This window comes from Chamaea fasciata, unplaced genomic scaffold (assembly GCF_029207755.1).
Source record: "Chamaea fasciata isolate MVZ Bird 193981 ecotype frontalis unplaced genomic scaffold, bChaFas1.0.hap1 SCAF_36, whole genome shotgun sequence".
Classification (NCBI taxonomy): domain Eukaryota; kingdom Metazoa; phylum Chordata; class Aves; order Passeriformes; family Sylviidae; genus Chamaea; species Chamaea fasciata.
The window spans coordinates 2334324-2358810 of NW_027094121.1; positions in this window are offsets into that span (position 1 = coordinate 2334324).

The window sequence follows — 24487 nt, forward strand, 5'->3', positions numbered from 1 at the left end:
TTGTAGGTTTTCTCTTGCCCTTAAGTCTTCAATTAAGTGTACCCCCTCTAACCCTGGCTGTCCAGTATCGATGTCGCTCTTGCAGGGTCATTAGCAGGACGGATCCATTTACTAGGTATCCATTGGGGCCCTGTGGGGGTAAGAACACAAACATAACCTCTACCCATGTACTGATCCTCTGCGGGACCTTCCCATACTCCAGTTTTGGGATCTCAGTACATGACTTTAAACAATGGCTTAGCTGCTTCCTCCTTTACTCCCCCTGAGTGGATGACCGCAGGGGGCTCCGAGTGGTCCCCCATTACACACAGATAGTTTAATACAAATAGTGTTTTTGATAGCATGGTCTGCACATCCACCTCCTCCTTATATTTTAACAGATAATCCTTGAGTGTTTGGTGGGCTCGCTCCACAATCGCCTGACCTGTTGGTGAATGTGGGATACCTGTGATGTGTGTCACACCCCACTTCTGTAAGAACCTTTGGATCCTGCTGCTCACATATGCAGGGCCATTATCTGTCTTAATCTGTTCTGGCACCCCCATCACCGCAAAGCAAGTAGTTAGGTGTCGTACCACGTGGAGAGCTTTCTCTCCCGGCTGCGCTGAAGCCCAAATAAATTTACTGAAAGTATCAATTGTAACATGCACATATTTCAATCTACCAAAGGAGGATACGTGAGTTACATCCATTTGCCAGATCTGATTGGGTCCAAGGCCCCGTGGGTTTACTCCCATCCCTAGTCCAGGCCCATGCTGACTACAGAGAGGACAGGATCTGACAATACCACGGGCATCATTCAGAGATATGCGAAACTGTTTCTTTAGGCCTCGCGCATTCTGGTGAAAAGTCTCATGAGCAATACGTGCCTGCTGAAATCCGTCTTGTGGTACTGCAACAGAAACCAACTGATCAGCTATGGCATTACCCTGACCCAAACCTTCTGACCATTTGTGGCTTCGAATATGCAAAATCGCAAAAGGAGCTGAGCGCAGCCGAACAGCTTGCCTCAGCTGCCTCAAAAGTTCCCATAACCTGTCATTCTTTATATCCTTTATCAATGCATCCTCAATCCGCAGCACTACCCCTACTACGTATCATGAGTCTGTGACAATATTTACACCCTGATCAGGCCAATTCATAATGATCCAAAGGACAGCCCTTAATTCTAGCATCTGCAATGAGTCCTCAGTAGTCGAGTCCACGTGCCCTCCTCCATCCATCCAGATCAAGGCAGAGCGTTTGCTTTGTGATGTCAGGGCACGGTTGTCACGTGGTCGTGGTGACATCACAAGGTTGCCTTGGTGCACGGAAGGCCTCAGGGGTGTCAGAGCAGCTCTTGGCCTTGCTCAGTGCAGGAACTTGGTCCTGTGCTTGAGGCTTTTGTCAGGGGGCAGCTGCTGACTGACAGGAGACTTCTTTTAGCTAGCGTTAGAGCGCAGTCTGCAAACTTGCACAGCAGTTGCCACAATGATTGGGCAACTCGCCGCTGCAGTTTTCACTGTTTATGGAGTTGCCTATTCCTGCTATTTCCTAACTAACCTGGCAGGTAAGTAGAGGTTTTCCCTGAGTGTCACCTAACCTGGTTTTTGTGTCTTCCTGCTCTTTCTTAGTGACTGAGTTCATTTGGAAACAGAAAGGCCATCCAGATGCCGCTTGGGTAAAGCTCCTGTCAACATGTTCAGCTCCAAAGGGGGTGTGTGTAGCCACGGCCGTGCGGGCAGCATTTGCAAGGGAGCCTGCAGGGGTTGCGTTCCCTCTGTTGGAGAGTCTGTGGCAGCAGAGTTTGCCAATTCCTCCCTTGCTGGGTCAAGCAGGACAACTTTGAAAATGTAGACTGGGAGGCCTTGGAAGGTCTTCTAAAAATGCTCTGGTTGTCTCCAGTTTTCTCAAAGCATCTGCTTCATTTTCCCTTGCCCACTGCAGGTCACCTGAGCCGGGTATTCAGAGGTGCTGATCCCAAGGTGAGTAAGGAAAGAACATTTGATGTTCTTGGCGTTTAAGAATTGTGCAGCAAGCTGTGAGCTTGGCCTGTGGCAGTAGAGTGTAGAGGGCCAGCTGAGTAGGCTGCAAGAAAATCCATTTCCATGTCTACAGCAGCAAGAGCAAAGGCATCACTGCCTATTTCCTAATTTTCCATTTCAGAGCTTTAAAAGAACTAAAAGATAAGTTTTGCAGAGAGAATGTGCTTCCTGATAGTAGTCAGGGGGGAATATGTAATTTGGAGCAATTTGCAGTGTCCAGTTGAATCAGCCCATTAGAATTTAGTCTGAGGGACTTAGAATCCCCTTGCTCTGCAAGTTGATGATTTGTGCTTAGTAGAGCTGGTTCTAGAGCTGAAGAGAAAGAAGGTTCTAAATGATAGGTCATGGCCTGTGTCTAACGCTCCTGTCTGTCCACAGATCCCAGAACCAAGAGCAGACTCTCCTCTGGCTTCCTCTGCTCCTGGACGAGAAGGCAAAGAGGAGCCAAATGACCACAAGGCTCCAGCTGTGGTCACACCACAGCCGCAACTTTCCAAGACGGTAAGTGCCACTTCTGGAGGGCGCTGTCTTTAGTGCGAGGCAGAGCTGCAAGTTTCTGAGCAGCCAGCTCTTGCTGTTGGTGGCTGAGGATGCCGAGTGCTGCAGTCCTGCCAGACCTAGCCATTCCCCTCAGCCAGTGACAGCTGGAAAATGGGCTTTGAGCTGCCATGTTTAGGCCCCAGCTTGCTGGGATTCTGATAGAGGCCAGCCTGGAGCAGGAAGGTTCCCTGTCTGCAGAGGAGGGAGCATGTCAAAGGCACTGTGCTCAGCCTTGGTGGATACGTAGGGGACGCTGTGGTCTGGGGACACCTGTCCCCCTCCACAGACTCGCCAAGTACCCACAGGCACAAAAAGTATTGATGTGACAACACAAGCTTTTTGGGGCGGTTTGTCCCCACGAGCTTCTTGGCTGTGCTTACCTGGGAGCATTTCAGAGACACACTGGGGACGTGGAGTTTCTGCTTCAAGTCAGGGATTTTGGTGCCTTGGTTGCCAGGTTGTTCTTTTGGTAAAATGGAAGCAGAGGTGGGCAGAGAAGCAGAAAGAAGTGGCTGAATTAATGTGAATTGTGGGCAGAAAGGTGAAAAAGCTGAGCTTGACAGCAGCTCCCAGTCACTGGCTGACAGCACCTTCCTAAGGGCTTGCATTTAAAATGGGATCTGGGGCTAATCTCTGCCAGCCACTTTTCTGACACAAACTCTTTTGTTGTCTCAGATCTCCACAGGCTCTTCTATTGAAGCTGCAGCAGCAGGAGCAGCAGTGTCACCTGAAGGGGCCTGGCCTGCCCCAGCTGAGCAGTGGAGCCTGGGCAGTTCCTTCATCTCCAGCACTGACAAAGCTGCTGCTCAGCAACAGGAGATGGAGTATGAGGAGGATGACTTCCTGGGGTTCATGAGTACGTCTTGTGTCTTTCTTCTCTGAGGGACAGTGTATTGTGAGCATGTGTCAGCATAGCTGGACCCATTGATCCTCCTCATCTCAGTGCCCTTTGTGATTGTACAGCACAAGTCATTGAAGCTGCTTCTTGCCCAGAGCAGCTGCCCGTCCTGTGCCCTCAGATAAGACCTGGTGGGGCTGAGAAGAGAGCCCAGCTGACTCTCTGCCTCCCATCACCTGCTGGCACAAAAGGGCACTGACGTGCACCTGGGTGTGTCTGCTCTCCAAGCCAATCCTGCTGTGTCCTCAGTGGGGGCACCAGCTTGGAAGGGGCTGGGTGTGGCCGTGCCTTCTTGCCATTACTTGTCAGTGCTGGTGCCTGGGCTTTGGCAGCTTTGTGGCGGTGGCTGCCCTGGCCCTGAGGGCTGGTGTGAGCGCCGAGGCTGGAGCCTTCCTTAGCTGGGAGAGTGCCGCTGCCGGCCGGCCGCTGCAGCGCGGAGCTGCCCCGAGGCAGCAGCCCCTGCTCTGGGCCGGCTCCTGCACGGCCTGGGCTGGGCTCACAGAGGGTCAGCATCTCCTCTGGGCAGCTGTCCGTGTCCCGCCGGCACCTGAGGAGCACTGCTGTCCTTGCTGCCCTTGCCCGCTGCGGGAAGGTGGGCACGTGTGCGGGGCTGAGAGGGCGAGTGCAATGGCAGGGACTAATCCCTGCTGTCAGGGGGAGGAGAAGCAGTGTGGTTCTTCACGTGGGCCACGGGCAAGGGCGTCTTCCAGCTCAGCCTGCTCATCAAGGGTGAGGGTCCTGCTGCTGAAGGCCCCTTGGGGTTGTTTAGAGCATGAGCTGCTTGGGTTTACAAAGGGAAAGGCATTCCTTTGGGAAACTGCTGCAAGGTGGGGAAGATGCCCTCCTCTCCTGGGAATGCATCTCCCTGTGCTTTGTTTTCTGCCAAGGCATCTCTTCAAAGGACTGTAGAAAATCATTCTCTGTGCTGACCTGCTTGTACTGCAGAGCTGCCTGTCTTGTTGCAATTGTTGTTGTTGTTGTTGTTGTTACCCAGCTGGCCACAAAGGACTCAGAAGGCCAGACTGTAGAGCCCCAGCAGGGCTGCCTTTTGTATCTCTTGGATAGTGGGATGTCTGCTTTCAAGTGAGCATTTTGCATTTTGTTTCCCTCAGGGCAAATGGTGAGCACAGAAAATCCCCGGAGGAAATACACCGAAAAGGAAATTGTTGGCAGAGGGTGAGTCCAACCACAGTTGCTTCTACACAGTCATGGGGCAGCTGATTTGCTGCTGGAATATCTGTCAAGTGTGAAGTCAGGCAAGGTGCAAACATATTCAGACACGCGGGTTAGTCTGCCCCATCTCTCAGTAGCGGCCAGAATTTGGAAGTGTGGTCAGAAGGCATTATCAAAGACACTTCTATTTCATTGCCAGAAACAGCAACCTACCCCCTATCATAGCAGTCAGATAACACTTCTCAGGAGCATTTCTTCCCAAGAGTTTGCTGAAGGAAATAGTCTGTGGTGAGGATAAAAACCGCCCAGTTTAGAAACTGAAATCCACGATGAAAGAATCACCTGGCCTTTGGAGCTGAGGCACTAAACCCCAAGGCTTCAGAAACAGGCCCAGTGCCCATGCACTGGAGAGGAACATGCATCATCTGCCTTCTGGCAGTGCCCTCCTGCATGCTGCAGGTTGGAGGCATTTCCAGCAGACATCTCCTGTCTGGGCTGGCTTTCACTCCAAGGTCTAAATGGCTTCTCCTTTCTTTGCTGCTGTTTTGTTTCTAGGGCTTTTGGAGAGGTTTGCAGAGCGATCGACACTGCCACGGGCGGAGAGGTAAATGTCAAGAGCCCCTGCAGATTCTGCTGCTCTCCAGGGCTTTCCTGTCTCGTGTCAGCTGCGGCTGCAGCTGTGGCTAGAGCTGTGCTGCAAAGGCACAAGAAGCACAGACTGGTGCCAGCCTGCCAACTGCATTTGGGGCAGCCTTTGTCCTGCTCAGCTGCCAGAAGGAAGGCAAGGAGGACAGCGGTTCCTTTCAGAGAAGGATGCTCTCCCTGGCTCTCAGATGCTCCAACAAAGGAGCATCTCACTGCTCTCTGGGGCTACGGCTTCAGAGTCCTGAATTCTCATTTCTGGCTGCCAGCAAATACATCTGAATGTTCCTGGCAGTTCCTTAGCCACCTGCAGTGCTGCACTTGGGAACTGCACGTAGGGAGAGATCTGCAAGGTGTCCCTAAAAGCCCCAAGCCCTGCCTATAGCCCGAGATGTATCCACAGAGTACCAAGTCACGCATTACTTCTTCTCAAGTACAGACAGACAGAGAGTGTGCTCAGAGCTTTGGGGGGGTGAGAGTTGACACACCATTGCTAACAAGTGGACAAGGCAAAATGTGGTCAGTGGCCACGTGTCCTGGATCTGGCCCCCAAAGGAGCAGAGAAATGGGCTGTAGGAATGTCACTTCCTAATTACTCCTTTGTCTAATTACAAGGCACTTTGGCACGGCTTGGCGGTGTCATTGCAAAATCTCTCTCCCCATGTGTGTTTTGGTCTCATTCCTCCAACTTCTAAAGTTACTGATTTTCAATGTCATTCTAGGTGGCTATCAAGAAAATCTATCTTCGGGGACCGAGCGAGATGGAGGATATTGTTACTGAAATCACGGTCATGAAGAGGAATATGAGTCCCCATCTTGTCCATTATTTAGACGGGTGAGTGGTCATGGTCTCATCCCATGAAGGTTTGTTTACATAGTAAAAGTATGCAAGGTTAAAACCCCACTTTGGACACTAGCAGAAAAGAAAGCTGTTAATTATTGCTTCATTATTATTTCTCTACTCATCTCCAATGGATGGGAAGAGAGTGCAGTTTATCTCCGTGAGTCATCCCTGGCTTTCCAACACATAGTTGAAAAATTGTTCAAAAACCTGCATCAACTCTACCATAAGAAGTCAGTACCCTGTAAGTTGGCTGCCTCCATGTTGTCTCAGGATGGATTTTTTAAGGTTTCTTCAATGCTGATGAAGCATGCTAGGGAGGATTTCCCTTGGATTGTTGCCCCTCTTTTTCAGGGCTGGCCATGCCAGGAACACTAGGTGCTTCTTTCCAGAAATACCACGCGGGACAGGTTTTTCATCTTGGCGTATACTAAACTGCACTTTTTGATTGCTGGCCATCAGAGACATCTCCTTTTGACAGATGTGCTGTTCTCCTTGAGACTGCACAGACTGCAAACAACCCACAGCCCGGAGGGAATGTCTTTAATTCTTTTAATTCTGTCCTTGTCACAAAGCAACCCAGAAACAAGAATCAAGCAAAGGAGCCAACGAATGCATGTTCATCTGCATGGCCTTGTTCCCTTCTTTCAGCTACCTTGTGCATGAAGAACTGTGGCTGGTGATGGAGTACATGGATGGAGGCAGTCTTTACGACACAATCCAAAAGACTCGCCTGACAGAAGACGAGATTGCCATCATCAGTCGGGAGGTCAGTCGGGGATCCCAGCTGTGCTTCCCAGAGCTTGGGCAGGATTGTCTGGGAAAGGGGCTCAGAACAGGAGCGATACCATGAGCCAGGCTTTGTTTCTGTGTGGCTGATATGCTCTGGGCAAGCAAGAGCCTCTCAAATGAACTGCCTGCCAGTGCCCCTGCACTCACTGGACTCTGTTCTTGTCCTCTTGTCTCCTGCTGTTGCATTTTCACTCTGGCTCTTGTATTTGCTCTTCTCCATCTTGCCTCTCTAAACTTTGGTCTGTTGGCACTGCATTCCTTGCCTGTAAAAGCAAAGGTGGTGATGGTGGGAGCATTTGAAAGGAACAGCAAAGAAGAAAGAGAGACTCATTTCTCTGAGTCCTCAGCTGGAAAGGTTAGCAGTGCAGCCAGAGTGCTGTGTGCTTCTGAGCACATCCACTGCAGCAGCAGTCATCCTGGCTGGTTTGCAGGGCAGAGTCTACACCAGCAGTTGCTGTTGCTCTTTGGCAAGCTGACATGCCTTTCTTTAGAAAGGTGCTGCTCTGCCTGTGTTGGAGCAGCGAGCTCTTCCCCTCAGTGGCACTGTGTTCTGCCATTACTCCTCATTCCCCTGCAGAGGGAATCTTGGAGAGCTGTTTCCTTTCTTGTGTGATGAAATCACATCACTGATATTTGCCCTCCTGTTTCTGGTTTCTCTCTCAGTGCCTGCAAGGACTACACTTTCTCCACGCCAACCACGTGATGCACAGAGATTTGAAAAGCCTCAACATCCTTCTCAAAACGGATGGCTCTGTCAAGCTGGGTCAGTATATTCTTGGGCAGGTGCAGCGTTCCAGGGATATGTGGGCTGTGGGGCTGCTTTTGAGTGAGTGCCAGCCCCCCCAAAATGGCGCTGGTGGCAGTGCAGGGAGCCTGTTGTGAGCTGACCACGCGGTGGCAACGTGCACAGACCTATGGCAAGGCTCGAGCAGTCCACAGTGGCATTGCTCTGTGCGTGTCCCTTCCAGAGGGAGGGAGCTACATGTCTAAAGTTTGAAAAGCCCCTGCTGGAGGCAGTGTAAAAAATGTGGGGATTTCTGAAGCAGCCAGCACCATATTTCCTTGGCTAAAGTCCTGAGGAAACAAGGCAGGGACGGTTGTCCAGGAGATTCACGAGCACATTCTCAAACTTCTACCGGGAAATTCTTTTGCGTGCTTTCCTAATTGCACAGGATTCAAATAAAAACGGTCTTTTGCTCTCTCCCCAGCTGATTTTGGCCTCTCTGCTCAACTCACCCCTGAGCAGAGTAGACGGAGATCGGTGGTCGGGACTCTTCAGTGGATGGCACCTGAAGTGAACGGTGAACCCTATGGGCCCAAAGTGGACATATGGTCTTTGGGAATCGTGGTCATTGAAATGGTGGAAGGAGAAGCTCCTGACTGGGAGGAAAATTCTGCCATGGTAAGGTGTAAATACTCTCTGATCCCGCTGTCTTTCTCCCCCATCCCACTTTGTGTGTGCCACTGGACAAAATGCCATTGCCATCCGCTGGAACTACTTCCACCACAGTCCCTTTCTGAAAATGTCCCGGCAGCACATCAGCATCTGCTGGGGTTTTGGTTGCATCCGTGGGGGAACTCAAGCCTTAGCCCAGGCAAACAATCTCCCTTCTCAGGCAACACTGGGCTTTGGCTTAGAAGTCGTTCCAGCTCTTTTGGCTTTGTAGACAGCCCTAATAGCAGCAAACAAGCATCTTAGAAGTGGTGTTATCTTTCCTGAAATGAAGGAAAGTAACCCAAACCCGAGGATGTTTATAAAACAGTGGTTTGGAGAGAAGAAGTGCACCCCCATTCTTCTCACAAGGAAATTTGCCTGAAACCTTAACAAGAGGGTGTGAAGGCCACAGAGTCTCTTGTGCTTCTTGTGCGGTGCTGCTGAAACACTCAGTGACCGTCTTTCTTTCCTAAGCCAAGCCGTCACCTCCATGTCACTAAGATGAAGCCTGGCCATGTGGAGAGCCGGCCAAACCCACCCCTTTGTTTCCAGGCACTTTCTAGGATGGCCATGCCATTAATGCATTGACTTGAGTGTCCAAATGAGCAGAGGGCTACCACATGGGTGGCGTTTCTCCCTCTTCTGCTTTGACCACCAAAATTTTCCTTTTGCTGCCTAAGGGAAGCTGAAATTTGCAGTCTGATGAGAGACGGAGGTGCAGGTGTTTCCTGTGTGCCCAAAGAGGCATTTTCGTCCCAAGACATTTGTGCATGCATCTTCATGTGTCTGTGTGGAAGATGAGATTCCAAATGTTTGTTTCCTTACCTGAGGAATAACTGAGGGATTTCCTTTCTTTGCTTGCAATTCCCATTGTTTTCAAGAACCAAGGAAAAAGCTTGATGACTTTGGTTTGATGGCAGCTGTGCTTAAGGGACCAACAAGAGCTGCAGAGATGCTTTTCATGTAATTATCTTTGGAAATAGTAGAGTGAGTTAGTAGAGCAAAGTGCCTCTTCCAAATAGCCTGTCAAGCTGCTCAGGTGAACCCTCAGAGAAGGAAACCTGCTTTTGCTGCTATTGTTTCCACTAACAAGGCCAGTCAATGAAATCAACTGCCAAGGCAAAAGCTGCTGGATGCTGGGAAAGCTGTGGCTGCATCGGGCTTTGGGTGTTTTGTTGGTCAGGAAAGTCATCTCTGCCTCTGTGCCACGGCAGAAAGTGCCACTGCAGAGTGCAGCTGAAACAATGGGATCTGGGAGAGCAGTTCCAGACGTGAAAGAAGCGGGTGAGAAACTCGTGTTTCCTTTCTCTTCAGGCTCAACTCCTGAAAGCCACCAAAGGGATCCCAAAGCTGCAGCAGCCCAAGCTCCGCTCCCCTTTGCTGTGTGACTTCCTGAGCTGCTGCCTGCAGAGAGACGAGGCGCGGCGCTGGTCTGCCAAGGAGCTGCTGCAGGTAAAATGCCAAGGGGCTGCAGGGGAAACAGTGTCCCAGGGACGGGCTCCTCCTGCACTGCATCAGGGGAGCCTCCTCTTCCTCACCTCCACTCTTGGTGCTGTTCAAATGAGAACAGTCAGGAATCCTAGACTGGGCTGGGCTGGCAAGGGCCTGTAAGGGTCATCTGCTCCAAGTGCCCTGCAATATGACCAGGGACCTCTTTCAAGAGATCAGGATGCTCAGACCGGAGATATTTCCAGGCCTGGGGCACATAGCAGCTCTTGCAGCAAGCTGTGCCAATGTGGCCCCACTGTTGCTCCTTAGACGTACTCTGATTCAATCTCCTTTTCCTTTGAAAAATATTGCCCTGCCTTTGAGGCTCTTAGCTTGCAAAGTAATGGTTCATTCTTGTTTTTTTTTTTTTCTTTGTGCAGCATCCATTTGTAACATCAGCCAAGCCTGTGTCCAGCCTGGTGCCACTGATCACTTCAGTGAAAGAGTGGAAGGAGGAGACAGGAATCAGACAACTGTTTTCTCCAACACCAGTATAGAGAAGGATTGTAGAATAGGACTGTAGAGTAGGATTGCAGCTAGGACAGTGGAGTAGGATAGTAGCATAGGATTGGAAATAAAGTTTGTGAAACCTCAACTCTTTTCAAAGATTCCCCTCCTTCTGAGTCTCTGAGAAAGCTCAACATTTTCTTCTGAAGTGTCAGTTTTTTCTTAGAGGTGGAGAGTGACATTGATGGCTTCTTTGGTACAGTTGGAAAGTGGGGAAGGCTCTCCCGAGGGGAAGCGTGGCCGTGCTGGGCACAGCACAGACCGGTGGCATCGGCCGTCCGGAGCGTGCACAGGAGCAGAGAAAGGCAAACCACAGGCGAGGGCTGCAGGCCTGGCTGAGGATTGCCACCCTTGTGCCGGCTGCCCTCTAACTCCTGGCCAAGGTGAGCAGTGTGTGCAGCGCTCTGGGCACAGGGGAGGGAGCCGGGCTGCTCCGCAGGCTCCGGCACAGGGCAGCCTCCTTCAGGCACGGCGCTTCTGCCGGGGGAAGCGAGGCCAGCGGCAGGCAGGGACAGCTTGTCAGCTCACATCTGCAGGAGCCGGGGCCTCACACGGCTCTGGGAGGAAGCGCCTGCAGTGCTGGAGTTGTGCACTGAGCCAGAGCAAAAGAGTGAAATGCAGAGTGTTCTGCAGAAATATTCCGGGGCGCCAGGCCAGCCTGCTTTGAGCTCTCTGGCACACAGCAAGCACTGTGCAATGCAGCCCTGAGCTGCTGGGAGATTGAGAGGTGTTAGAGAGGAGCCAACTCTCAGATGAAATTTAATGGGGTGACAACGTCATCAAAGCCAAAGAGAACTGTTTCTTAGGATGGATTCACCTGAGCTGGGTGTGTATCTCCCTCTCCCAAGAGCCAAACACACACACAACACACACACAGAAAATGCTGCTTTTTATTGCCTTTCCCAGCCCAGGGCGAACCGTGTCCCCTTTCCCTTTGGCCGGGAAATAGGAAACTTGTATTCTGTCCCCACCGCCTCCTTTTCTGTCCCCTCCCCTCTTCTCCTACTTCCCTTTTGGTTTGGTCTTCACGCTGGCCCCTCTCCCAGCTCACAGCAACACCCAACAAATCAACTAGAACAAACCCAAACCCTAAATAACAACCCCAAGAACCAACAGCTTTCGTTCTTTCTTCTCATAACCCTGCAGCTGCAGCAAAATATTACCTCCTATCTCACAGAGGGAATCGGGCAGGAGCCTGTGGCCCGTGCTTGAGCAGTGAACTGATTTGGAAGGGAGCAGAAGGGTTTCAGCAGGCAGTTTGTGTTTTTCTTCTGAATTGCTGAAGGAAAGACACAATGTGGCTTCAGTCAGCAAAAACATTTTCAAGGTGAATTAAAGAAATGCTTGTGAGCAATGCCCAGAGAAGGCAGGTTTTGAGAAAATATTGAACTGTAACAAATTGTGAATTCCCTTTGCATTAACAGACTGTTGAGCCCTCTATTCCTCCAGAGCAGTGATTGATGTGTGCAAGTGACTACCTTAGCCTTGAGAATAGTCTTCCCAAGAATGTAGCTGGAATGCATTCAAGGGGAAAAGAGTGGTTGTAGGAGGCTCTTGAGCATCAGAGGAGAATTGCAGCAATGGGATGTTCCCCAAATGACCACCCGAGACTCTCAAGAGAGCCCTACTCTCCTGTCAGTAACTTCTGAGAAGTGATTTAAATATGTCAACTAATTTGAGGGAATGTTTAGCCTGTGAGTTTCAGCAAAGTAATGAGTAGGTCTTATTTCCATGGTTACAAATGAGTAGGTGGGATTTCTGGCTGAGCACGTGTTAGGAAAGTGATTCCCCACGCACCCAGCACTGAAATAAAGTCATCTATTGACAGGTGAAAATGAAACCTTTTCCAGCTGTTCCCCTCGGGTTTGCCTTTCTGGGGGCCAAAGCTCTGTGCTGCAGGTGGCCCGGGTGTGTGCAGAGCAAGGCAGCCTCCACAAAGCCCTTGGTTTCCCCACAAGTCGTCATGATTTGTTGCCAGGTGTGCCCAGCTGTGGCAGGAGAAAGAGCCCGCAGTGCAGTGGGCGCCGTGCCCTGCCCGGCCAGGGCTCTCTGGCACAGAGGAGCAGCAGCAGCACCTTTCAACCCACTCCTGCCCTGGCCTCACCTGGGACACAGAAGCCTCTGGAAATCAGCACCACCTGGCCCCTTCCCAGCTTGGAGCAGCTCCTGCTGGTGGGCACATCCTGCACTTCTACTGCTTCCGAACAGGAATCAAGGCACAGGGGGAGACGGACATACAGAGAAGCCCTGGGCTAGTGCAATAAATGGGCAAATGCATGGGGGAATGTGTTAGGAATCATTTCAGCTGTCATGCCAATCCTGCCTTCTCTCCTTTTCTCCCTTCACATTTCCTGTTCTTTTCCCTCTCACATTTCCAGCCCTTCCCCCTCTCGAGTCTCACAGTTTTCCTCTCATGTTTGCCTCCCAAGTTTTACTCATTTTCCCCACCCTTTTCAGCTCCCTTTCCTCACGCTTTGCCCCTCACATTTCCCCAACTTCCCGCTTTTTCCTGCTTTTTTGTTCTCTCACGATTCTCACAATTTTCCCCTCACTTATCCTGCCCTTTTCTCCCCTCATGCTTTTCTCCTTTCCTCAGTCATTTTTCTCCAAGTTGTCTCCTCATGTTTCTCACTTTTGCCCTCATGTTTCCCAGGCTTTCCCTCTTACATTTCTCCCACTTTTCCCCTCACGTTTATCATTCTTTCCCCCTCATGTTGCTTCTACTTTTCCTCTAGCATTTTCTGCCCTTTTTTCACTCCTGTTTTCTGCCACTTTTCCCATCCAACTTCCCCCCCTTTTTTTCCCCCTAATGTTTCCTGCCTTTTTCTGCCCTCTGGTTTCTCCCTCTTTTCCCCTCAGGATTCTCACCATGTTCCCCTCACATTTGCTGCCTGTTTCTCTCTCTCTGCCAGTAATTTTCTCACTCTCTTCCCCTCACATTTCCCTCCATTTTTTCCTCTATGTTTTTCAGCCTTCCCTGATCATGTTTCTTAGAATTTTCCCATCATATGTCCTGCCTTTTCCTCCTCTCACCTTCCTCTCCTATTTTCACTCACGTCTTCACCATTTTCCCCTCAGTTTTCTCACCCTTTCCCACACAGGTTTCCTACCCTTTTCTTCCCTCACACTTCCCTCCTTTTTCCTCTCCCATTTCTCACACTTGTCACCTCATGTTTTCTGCCTTTTTCCCCTCACATTTCTTAACCCACTGCTTCCTGTCAGTGACTCTTCCTCTTCAGTAGTTGATGAGCTTCTTTTCTTCTTTCCTGCAATCCCCTCCTCCAAAGAATGGGTGCCAGAGCAGCGCTCCAAGAAGCCCCTGCCCGTGTGTCTGCTGAAGAGAATGGCTGTGCTCGACTTGAACAATCTCGTGAAGAACAACCTAAACTGCAGTGGACTTTCAATTCCCTCTAGTCTTCATAGTGTTCTAAAGAAATAGGTACCCTGAGGGATACACGTCGCAGGTGCGCAGCCGCTGCACCATCCGCCTCAAGCAGATCCCATCTCCGTTTTCATCACCTCACAGTGACTGTGACTCCTGCCTGGACGAAACCACTTGTGATGCTGCTTGATGCTAATTGAAGTCCATGTGGACATTCCCAGCACTTTTTCCTGCACTTTCTGCCCACCAAGCAGAAATGGAGCTTTTTAGAAGCTTCTTACAGTGACACCTGAAAGAGCAGTGCTGCCGTCAACACGTTCCCAGCCTTTCTTCCCTGGCAATATTTCTTTCCCAGAGCCAGCCTCACACCCTGTGTGCCCCGTAGGAAAAGTGCTTTCCGTACAAAGCTGAAGGGATTTTCAGGGAGTCCCACCCAGCAGAAAATGCCTGAGAGGGGCTGTGGATGGTGTCCAGCAGCTCCTCGTGGCCCAGCAACCTTCCCCAAACGCCGAGCGCTTCCAGGAAATGGGAAAGAAACACACATCCCATGGGCCTGGGAAGAGGGCCTGGCTGAATCTCTGCTCCTCACACACATCTTCAGGGGAAGGAGGAAAAATAAACGGGCTCCAAACAGGATAAATGTCTCCCTGGGGGGCTTGGCTGGGGGTTTATCCTACAGCCACAGCATCCCAGTCCCAATGGATGCAGGGCCTGGCTCAATCCCAGTTTGGGGCTGGAAGAAAAGCACCAACAATCAGCTTTGCTGAGGCAGCAGCCTATGGTGGAGCTGTGAGAAAACCTTTGTGCTGTTGCAATGTTTTCCTCGTTGCTTTTGTGCGCTCTGCAAACAGATTTGGCAAGCAGGCATTGTTACCCTGGGATCCTCCTCCAGGATTTATTGGGGGTGTTTAATACCTGCCACAACCACCCTGCATTTCCCTGAGCTGGCACTAAATGCTGGCCCTGAAGTGACAATTTATGGTTGGGTCTGTTGTCTCAGGATAAACCACAAAGCCAATAGTGGTTGTAAAAGTGCCACTCCCAAAGCGTCCCACTCCCAAAGAGTCCCGTTCCCAAACTGTCCCAAAATGTCCCATTCCCAGTGTCCCATTCCCAGTGTCCCATTCCCAAAGTGTCCCATTCCTAGTGTCCCATTCCCAAAGAGTCCCATTCCCAGTGTCCCATTCTCAAAGAGTCCCATTCCCAAAGAGTCCCATTCCCACAGTGTCCCCACTCCCAAACTGTCCCAATGTGTCCCATTCCCAGTGTTCCACTCCCAAAGTGTCCCACTCCCGGTGTCCCACTCCCAGTGTCCCCTTCCCAGTGTCCCACTCCCAGGGCCTGGGGAAGCTCCTGCTGGTCGTTCCCATCACCTCCCAGCTGAGGGACAAGGAAGAAAACCCAGGGATAAAATGTCTGCAACTCCTGTTCTGATAACAGCTGGGAAGGTGCTTTAGCCCCCAGGCACTGCTGCCTCCAATCCAGGTTATCTTTGGGTTGGAATCATGGAATTTGGGATGGAAGGACCTTCAAGCCCCACCCTGCCACGGGCAGGGACACCTCCCACTGTCCCAGGGGCTCCAACCTGGCCTTGGACACTCCCAGGGATCCAGGGGCAGCCACAGCTGCTCTGGGAATTCCAGCCCAGCCCTCCCCACCCTCCCAGGGAGGAATTCCTTCCCAAGATCCCATCTAAATCTCTCCTCCTGTAGTTTAAAGCCATTCCCCCTTGTCCTGGCTCTCCAGGTCCTTGTCCAAGGTCCCTCTGCAGCTCTTTCAGGCTCCCTTGTGGTCTTGGGAGGCCCCAATGAAATCTCCCCAGGTCTTTCTCTTCTCCAGGCTGGACAGCCCCAACCCCCTGTCTGAGCAAAGTCTCCTGCCGCCAGCTGCAGAAAAACGCAAAAATATCCAACAACTTCTCCAATTCTGCATTTGTAGTTAATGAAACAGATTGATGAGGGAAAACCCAAATTGCTTTATCAGCAAGGCTGAGCTGAACCAGCCCCTCCTAAACTCCTGCCCCTTCCTTGCTTTGGAAACACAGCAAATGGAAAGATGGATGCCTGCACTGAGCTGGCTTTGAAGTGAAAGTCTGACTTTGGTTGAAGACAATTATCAGCTGAGAGAAGGGAGGCCGTGCCAGCTTCTGCGGCAGGCCCCGTGCCCTTCCCGCTGCGGCTGCGTCGGCAGCCCTGGGGGCTCCTTCTGCCGCCCTGAGCCCGCAGAGCAGGGCAGCGGTTGCCGATGGCTCGAGCCATCAAATCATTCAAGGTCCTGTTGGGCTCTCTTAGACACTTGGGCCGAGGGATTCCTTCCAACCTTGGCCACTTTGGGTGGAGCGGGGGCAGGGCTGGGGCAGGTGGCAGAGTGTGCATGGGCCCTTTGTGACACGGTGCAGCAGCGTGGTCACCGTGGCAGGGAAAGGCACAGGGTGTCCGAGGAGCCTTTGTGACACGCGGTGACATAGGTGCTGGCAACAACGCAGCCACGCCACAGTGCTCGGAGCACGCCACGGGACAGGACGCGCCAGAGAGGTGCTGTGAGGAGTTCCCACACAGCCCGCTCGTTTGTGCCCGACCCGGAGCCTTTCCGAAGCGCTGCTCCTGCAGCTGACCTCGCGGCCAGACTGCGGGACTTGGTGACTCGGAGCTTTCCCGAGGCATCTCCCAACCCTGCGGTCGGTGCCCTCGCGGCCAGACCACAGGATCTGGTGACCTGAAGCACCACGAGGAGTCTCCTGTCGTTGTGGCAGGAGCCCTCAAGACCAGTGTGCAGGACTTGCTGTCCTGCAGCCTTCCTGAGGCTTCTTTGCCGCAGGTGCCTTCAAGGCACAACTGCACGACTTGTTGCCTCAGGGTTTTCCCTAGTTTCCTCAGAGGCATCTGTCTGAAGGTGCCCTCGAGGCCAGACGCTGACATGGCGGGCAGATTTCGCGACCTCTTCACAGTTTGCTGGAGGAGAAGAAATACAAGCCCTGGAGATGCTCCAGCACAACCCCCTCAAGAGCTGGAGCAGTTCCAGCCACAGCAGGATGGTGAGTGGCAGAGCCGGGCCACAAGGCCGATGGCTGCGGACAGCTTGGCCCCATCCCATCCCATCCCCGTTCCCATTCCGCCCACTGACAGGATGGAAGAGGGGCCGAGGCTGCCCCTGCAGCAGCTGTGCTCCATCCCCTGGGGCATCCCGGGGCTGTCCCTGCCTGGGGAGAGCAGGGCTGGCTTCTCTGGCCTCTCCTGCAACCCCTCAGCTCTGGATGCGCTCGCTCTTTGCCAGATGCAACCATGGAGCAGACACAGGAGAAGAAGCCCACCCGTGGCCACTTCCGCAGATCACTGAAGGTACGTGCAGCCATCCCCGCCTGGGCTGGGCCTGCTGTCACTGCTCGGCCGAGCTCCGCGCTTGGAGCACTCCATGGAACGTGTCTCTCTTCCCTGTCCTTTGCTCTCCTGCAGATGTTCCGGAGGCTCGTGCCCATTCGACGTAGGAGGACCAGAAGCCGTGCAACAGCTGAGCCTGACCGCAGGCTGACTGAGCTCCAGGCAGAGCCCAATGTCAGCCCAGATTTGGCTCAGCGCTTGGATGCTGCAATCAGTGACGCAGCAAATACAGACATGGCAGTGACTGAGTCCGTGGCCTTCAGAAACACCGACACAAAAGAGACCCTGAGTCTTGGAGGCCAGGAGAGTGTGGCGGGAGGGGAAGCACTTCTTGGGGAAAGCTGCTCCCTTGGACAGCGCTCCAGGTCTTCCCCATGTCTCCTCAAGGTGCCAGCCATGGTGAAGGACCTTCACCAGAGACTGGCGGCCTGTGTCACTTTGGATGCCAGGATGCACTTGGACTTTCTGAGGCTGGCCGAAGAGCAACCTGCTGACGTTGTGCTGACCCTCCTGCGCTGTGCCCCAACGTGTGACAGGTATGGGGCCCACCTGCCTTGAGAGCTCAGGGCTCAGCAGCCTTTAGGGCCCATTGCCCTGCAGAGCCTGTCCAATGGGCTCTGCCAGACAGGCGGAGCGGTCCAGGACCCTTGGGCCCCTCTGTTCCACCAGCCTGCTGCCATGCTCCCTCCCTGCCCCTCAGGGCACCAGGGCTCTGTCACCTGGGCCTCCACAGCTGCACAGGGCATGCTACTGTGACTGAGACGGCCCTGACACAGAGCTCCAATCCCACAGAGCTGCTGCAAGCATGTGGAGAGCCATAGGCTCGTCGGCTGTGACAGCGGAGAAGGTGCTGCCAGCACTCATCCGCGTGATGGAGGATTGGCCTCTGCATACAACGACCACCTCCGATGGCGACGACGAGGACGTTTTTGCCCTGGCGGTGAGCTTCTGGAACCGGCCTCTGCTCGCTCCCCGGTCGTCTCTCCATCAGCTCTCCGTCCTCTCCCTGCCTCAGGCACTGGCTTAGGGCAGGCTCAGGGGGCTCCAGGCCCGTCGCTCCCCCTGCGTCTCCCCTCGGGCCCTGCCACACGGACATCTTAGCACTGAGCTCTGTCTCGGGCTGCTTCTTTTGCAGGCAACTCTGGGGCTGTGGCTGACTGTCCAGGTGCCCAAATGCCACAGGGCAGTGCTCCTTCATTCAGCCCGTCTGTTTGTCGCTCTCCTCTTCCACATTGTCATCACCACACAAGAGATGCCAGTGGAAGTTGCTAACTTCTGGAGAGCGTGCCAGGAGGAACACGGCCTTCCCAGCAACCCCAGCAGGTGCCAGTCCTCCTGTCTTTTCAATGTCCTTGTGGCCGGCGCCAGCGCTCGCCGTGTGACCTGGGTTTTGCTCTGCACACAGGTTTGCAGTGCAGGCCATGAAGGCTCTGTTCAGCCAAATGTGGTGGAACACAGAGATGATGGCTATGGAGTGCAAGCGTGGCTGGGACACGCTGCTCTGTGCTGACACCCAGCACTATGCCGTGGGTCTGCTGGCCAGGTGAGAACCCCTTCTCTCCCACATTTGTCCCCTGTGCCCCACACAGTCCCTGTGCTCATGGCCTCGAGGGCCTCGTCACCGAGGGCCGGCCAAGCCGACTGGAAAAGGCTGGCAGAGGAGGGTGCCCAGAAGGGGCCGCCTCCCAAAGCGCCCACATCCCCCTCCAGAGATACTGGGGAAAGACCGGACCTGTGAGTTAGATCTCCTGGGAGAAGACTGTCCCCCCCACCTCAGGCTCTTGCTGCCTTTTTCCCCCTGACAGGGAGATGCGCCGTCACTTGGGCCACACCTGTTCCCGCATTGGCTTCTACCTACTCCAGCCACTAAGCAGGGAGGAGCCACGCTGGGATCTGCCCTCCCTGGCATTCCTGGTGGAGGTGAGCCAGCGCTGCCTTGCTCAGCTGCCTCTCAGCCCTCTGCCCTCTCGTAGCTGCAGCTGCCTGGGCCGGTGCCCGAGCCCTGTGCTGCTGCTGCTGCTGCTGCCTGGGCCCGGCCCTGTGCGCTTCTGGGCTCCTGCTGTTCGGGTCACCTGTCACTGCCCTGTGCCTTTCAGGTCATCGAGTACCTGGACCTGAGGGAATGCGCAGGCCGTGTCCTGGAGGAGATGTCAAGGCACCTGCGGGGCACGTGCAGGCAGAGACGTCACCTGGCGCTCAAAGGCCTTGTGCTGCTCAGCGAGGAGCCCTCGATGGTGAGAAGGGGGCAGCGGCTGAAGCTGCGCTGGGGAAAGCAGCCCCTTGGGCTGGCTGGGCTTCAGGAGCTGAGGCAGCTGCTCCCAGCTCTCCTGCCTCCTGCTCCAGCTGCTGGAGTGCTTCGGGACAGGCCTTTGGCCTCTGGGCCCAGCAGCGGCAGGGTGGGCTAGCAGAGCCAGGGCGGTGTTGGCGCTGCAGCTCTTGGTGGCTTCCCAGCACAGCCTTGTGTTCCATACAGGCCGGAGGTGTACGCAGCCTGCTTCCAAGCCTCCTGGAGCGGCTTGGTGATGCCGACGGAGAGGTGGTCGCCATGTCCCTCGCTGCGCTCACCAATGTGTGCCAGCGGAAAGACTCCGTGATCGGCAGGACCACTGCCCTGAAGCTAGCCGACCTCCTCCTGTGGCTCTTTGGAAACGTAAGGCTCTGCGTGCCACGGGCATTAGCTGCTGCCCAGAAACTTTGTGCCCTGGGGATTATTAGGCTTTTGCCCGGCTGGGCTGGAGAAATTGGTGCTGAGGCCTCCTCCGCTTCCTTTCCTTCAGGACAACAGCCACGTGCAGCTGCTCTCCATTCAGCTTTTCCAAAAGGTGATGGGCTTGGTAGCGGATGAGGGCAAAGAGCCACTGAACACAGTTGTGAGCCAGAGCCTGCTCCCACTCTACTTGCACTGCCACGAGGTGAACGAGCGCGTGGCCAAGGTGAGGCGTTGTGTGATGCCGGTGCATCCCTGACAGGGGGCTCGGCTGCCTCCTGCCCGGGCACCTCTCCCGGCTCGCAGCCTCCTGCTGGCCCTGGCGCAGGGACGCAGGGCCCGTGCCCTGGGCTGGGCTGCGCTGCCAGCTCCCGTCTCTGCTGCTCTCCAGGCCTCTCGGGAAACGCTGCATTGTGCGGCCGGCTTCCTGAAGAGGAGCGACCTCCAGCACGTGCTGAAGACGGAGAAGCTGTTCAAGTTCGCCGAGTGCGTGGTAAGGACGGCCTCTGGAGAAGCCCCCTGACGGCGGGGCTCGGTGTGCGGGGCTGGCAGCCGTGGCCCCTGCCCAGCGCCGCACGCAGGGGCTCCGGCCTGCGCCCCACACGCCGCTCCCTTCCGTGGGGCCGCGCGGGCTCTTCTCCAGGCTCCTGTGCCCCGAGTCGGGCGCCGACGGAGCGCCGGCCCAGCGGGGCCGCGGGGCGGGGCGGCACCGCGGCTCCCCGGGCAGCGCCCGGCCCTCCGCCCCCTCCGGAGCCCGGCGCCCGCTGGCCGGGCCTCGGGGCTGTGCGGGCAGCGCAGGCCGGGGCTGGGCGCCGGGAGCGCCCGGCCGAGGGGCTGAGCCCGCGCCAACCCTTCCCTCCCTCCTGCCGTTCTCTCCAGCTGGCAGACGACAAGAGCCGAGCGGCCGAACACCTGCGCCTGGCCCTGCCCTACCTGGAGCACCCACAGGAGCCCCTGCGAGAGGCGGCCATCAAGCTCATCGGTGAGCCACGAGCCCGGGCTCCCTCCCAGCCCCAGCCCCAGCCCCAGCCCCCGTCCCGGCAGCGGCATCCGCGCCCGGCGCCGTGGAGCCGCGCCTGCCCTCGGGGCTGCTGCCGCCCTCTGCGGCCGTGCCCTGGGGCGGCAGGATGCGGCAAGGGCCCGGGCCGAGCCCTGCCGGGGCAGGAGGCCGTGTGGCCACAGGGCTGGCAGCGCCGCTGGCAGGGCGCCGTGCCGCTGGGGCCCTGACAGGCTCTGTGTTCCCAGGGATCGCCGGGGTGCGCCTGAGGAGGCAGAAGGAAGAGCTCCAGGCCCTCAGCGAGGGTGAGTGAGGGCAGCGGGTTCTCAGCGGGGCTGCCGGGGGGAGCCGCAATGCTCGCGCAGGGGGCTGCAATCCCTGTCCTGCCTGCGGAGGGCCTGGCTCCCTGTGCGGACAAGGGCTGGCGTGCGCAGAACACGGAGAGATTTCGGGGACGCGGGTGGGGCGATTCGTGTTCAGCACCTTGTGGCGAATCCCGTTGGCCCCTCTCTCCTCTCTTGTGGTGGCCACGGCAGGAGCTGGCTCGGATGGCCCTTGGCAGGAGGGTCTCCTTGGACTCCCGCACATCCGGGCTCTGACCGGGGCTCTGTGCCTGTCTCTTCCAGCTCTTCAGGCCCTGAGAGACGACGACAGCCCCTCTCGGATAAGCCTCTTTGTCCAGCTGATGTTCGAGGAGCGAGTTGCAGAACTGCAGTCATCTGCTGGCTCAGAAAAACCGGTGGCCTTAGAAGACCTTCAGGGGCCACAGAAGATGAGACCGCCTGGAGACGGAGGAGCCGGAGCTCCAGGCACAGCTGATGATTGACGCAGCTGATGCCTGTGGGAAGCTCCCGTGCCTTCAACCCTCTCCCTGCCTTGCTACACCATCCGTCCCTTTTCCCTCCACCCTTCCTCCCTTTTGACAGCTCCATGTCTTCAGCCCTCAGACCATGCCCCTCCCCTTTTTTCCCTCCCAGCTCATCCCTTTGCTTTGCCTTCCATTAATAAACATTCAAAGAGAAGTTGATTGAAGGCACTGAGGTGCTTTTCCCAAAGACTGGACTCGGTTCCATGGGATCACAGACTGGTTTGAGCTGGAAGGACCTTCAAAATCACCTTCCACCACGCCAGGGTGCTCCAAACCCCAATGTCCAGCCCGGCCTTGGACACTGCCAGGGATGGACACCCCAGGATGGACACCTCGTGCCAGGACCAAGGCTGGTGCACATCAGGCACCCAAACAAGCCCCAGCAGCTGCAGCCTCGGCGGTTTTAATCCCAACCATCCAACATTCCCGAGCCGGCAACGAGGCAGTGCTGACCTCTAGTGAGAGGTCCCTAGAAAAGGGAGGATTTCTTGGGATAAAGTTCCCTTCCCAAAGCCTCCGAAGGCAACACCAGAACCCTCAACAACCAAAAAGCACGGGTGACAGTGTCCAACGAAAGGTTTTCTTTAAAAAGCACCCCAAATTCACAAGGAAAGCGTCCAATCAATGCCTCAGGGCTGGTCCCGAGGAGCCCAGAAAGGACCAGGACAGCTCAGGGGGACAGGGAGCTCCCAAACTGCTCCTTTGGGTCCCCTCATTGTCCTCCAGAATCCAGAACTTTCACCCAAAATGTCCCTCGGGAAGATGAGAATTTTCCAGGCACGTCAAAGAAATCTCCACTGCACAAAAATCTCTTTTAAAACCAAGCTTTAAGACTGGGACTTCTGCTTAGATTGAAACGATGAAATTCAGGATATTCTACATCAAATGCAGCTTTTTGATTCTAACGGACTCCTCTCCCTGCAGCCAAACAAACGTCAAAGGCTCCTGAGCTTTTTGTGGCACACCAGGATTCCCTGGAGCCATCCCAGGAACATTTCCTGGAGTATCCCAGGAATATTCCCCATTCCTGGGGCTCCACAAACCTCCTGCCCCTCTACAGCAAGCTCAGCTCGGGTCAGAGATAATTGATCCAATTACCTCCAGGAGGAATGAAAGCAAAGCAAAGCGCACTCTGCAGGAGCCCTGGGAAGTACCTGTTCAGCAAGAAGCTTTCCACTGAAATGATGGGAAAATGATGAGTTCCAGCATAGAATTCAAGGCTTTTCCCTCTGGAAGCAAAATCCAGTCCTTGCATTACCTCTTTTTATTGGTTTTAGTCGCTAAGTCTTAAAAAATAAATCGGTTTTCACATTGTTCAGGCTTGGAGAGGTTAGTGCTGTTCCTGAGCTGGGATAAATTCCTGAGGCTGGGCACTTTTTGTACTTCTGGAACTGGAGATTCCTCTGCAATATTCCCTGGGGAGCTTCTCCTCACCTTTTCCTCCCTCAGAAAAACGAAGCAGAGCAAGGAAGGTGTCCAAGAAGGAGAGGCTGGAGAAGCCCCACCTCCCTCCAGGCTCATTCCAGCACTTTCCTGATGGAATTTTCCCATTTCACAGCCAGAGAGCAACCCCTGGCCCCTGACTCAGCTACTCACGGAGTAATTAGAGCCAAGAGGCTGGAGCAGGTACTCAGAGGTTCCACCAGAGCCACCATCCCCCATCAGGATCCTCTGGATTGTCCAGGAAGGAGGAGTTTTTAGGCAATATTGGAAATCTAGGATCTAGGCTTGCAGCAAAGCACGGAGCATCTGCTGGCGCTGGGCTCTGCGTCCCAGGAAATTCAGTGGATTCCTGCTTCTCCACAGGGCCAAGCTGCTATTTCAACACACTTCTGTGGGCCAGGGTTGAGAAACAGGAGGAGTAATGAGCTGGGAGCTGCAAAAAAATAAAATTCAAGACATTCCTCAGCTTCTGAAATGGGCCAACCTTCGAATCCTTTTTCTTCATTAGATTTTTCATTACTGGGAGGTTTCTTCCTGAGAACGAATCCCAGGGATTTCACTCAGAGGTGGAGTTGCTGGCTGGTAAAAACCGCCAAATCCTTTAAATAAACCCCTCAGCATTCTGGTTTTTAATCAGTGATACCTGAGTTCCAAGTTTGGACAGGCATTTATTCCTTAAACTAAAGGCATCAGCTTTTGGCAGCAATTTGGCCAAATCATCGTCCTTCTGTCTCCTGAGCCTCTCCTGCTCTTCTGCTCTGCAAAAGAAAAGCGGCGAAAGATGGTTTGCCCTGAGGGAGAAGCCTGCCAAAGCAGGGAACTGCTGTTATTTGAGTGTTAGTTCATATTTTAATGTTATTGTTGTTGTTTGAACACCTAGGAAACGCTTTGAGGCAGCAGGTGAACGACCCTGAGAGGCGCAGGGCTCAGTAACTCAGTGTAAAGAAAGAGAGAGGCTGATTTCTGCAGGTTCCTTTTATTTCACTCCAAGATTTCAGTAGAAAGAGAAACCTTTTGGTTTTTCCCCAGATTACAAGGTGCTCCTTTTAGGATTTTTTCAGATGTATCTCAGGAGGAAAGAGCATTTACCTCTCTCACCTGTGGAAGCAGCCTGGGTTTGTGCACACTGCCAGAAAGAGTCAAACATGCCCACAGGCTTTAGTGCGTGTTGCTTAAACACATGCTCTGGACATTTTCCTACTGGCAGCAGAAAGGATGATGGGGACAGTTACATCAATCGAACTGAACTCTAGAATTCCATATCTAGTTTTTTAAGTTCCTTTTTTTATGCATTTGCAAACCATCATCTTACCTTCTGCCCCTTCTCTTACTGTTATTGGATATTGTCTTGTTGGATGTAATGTTTTAGGGTA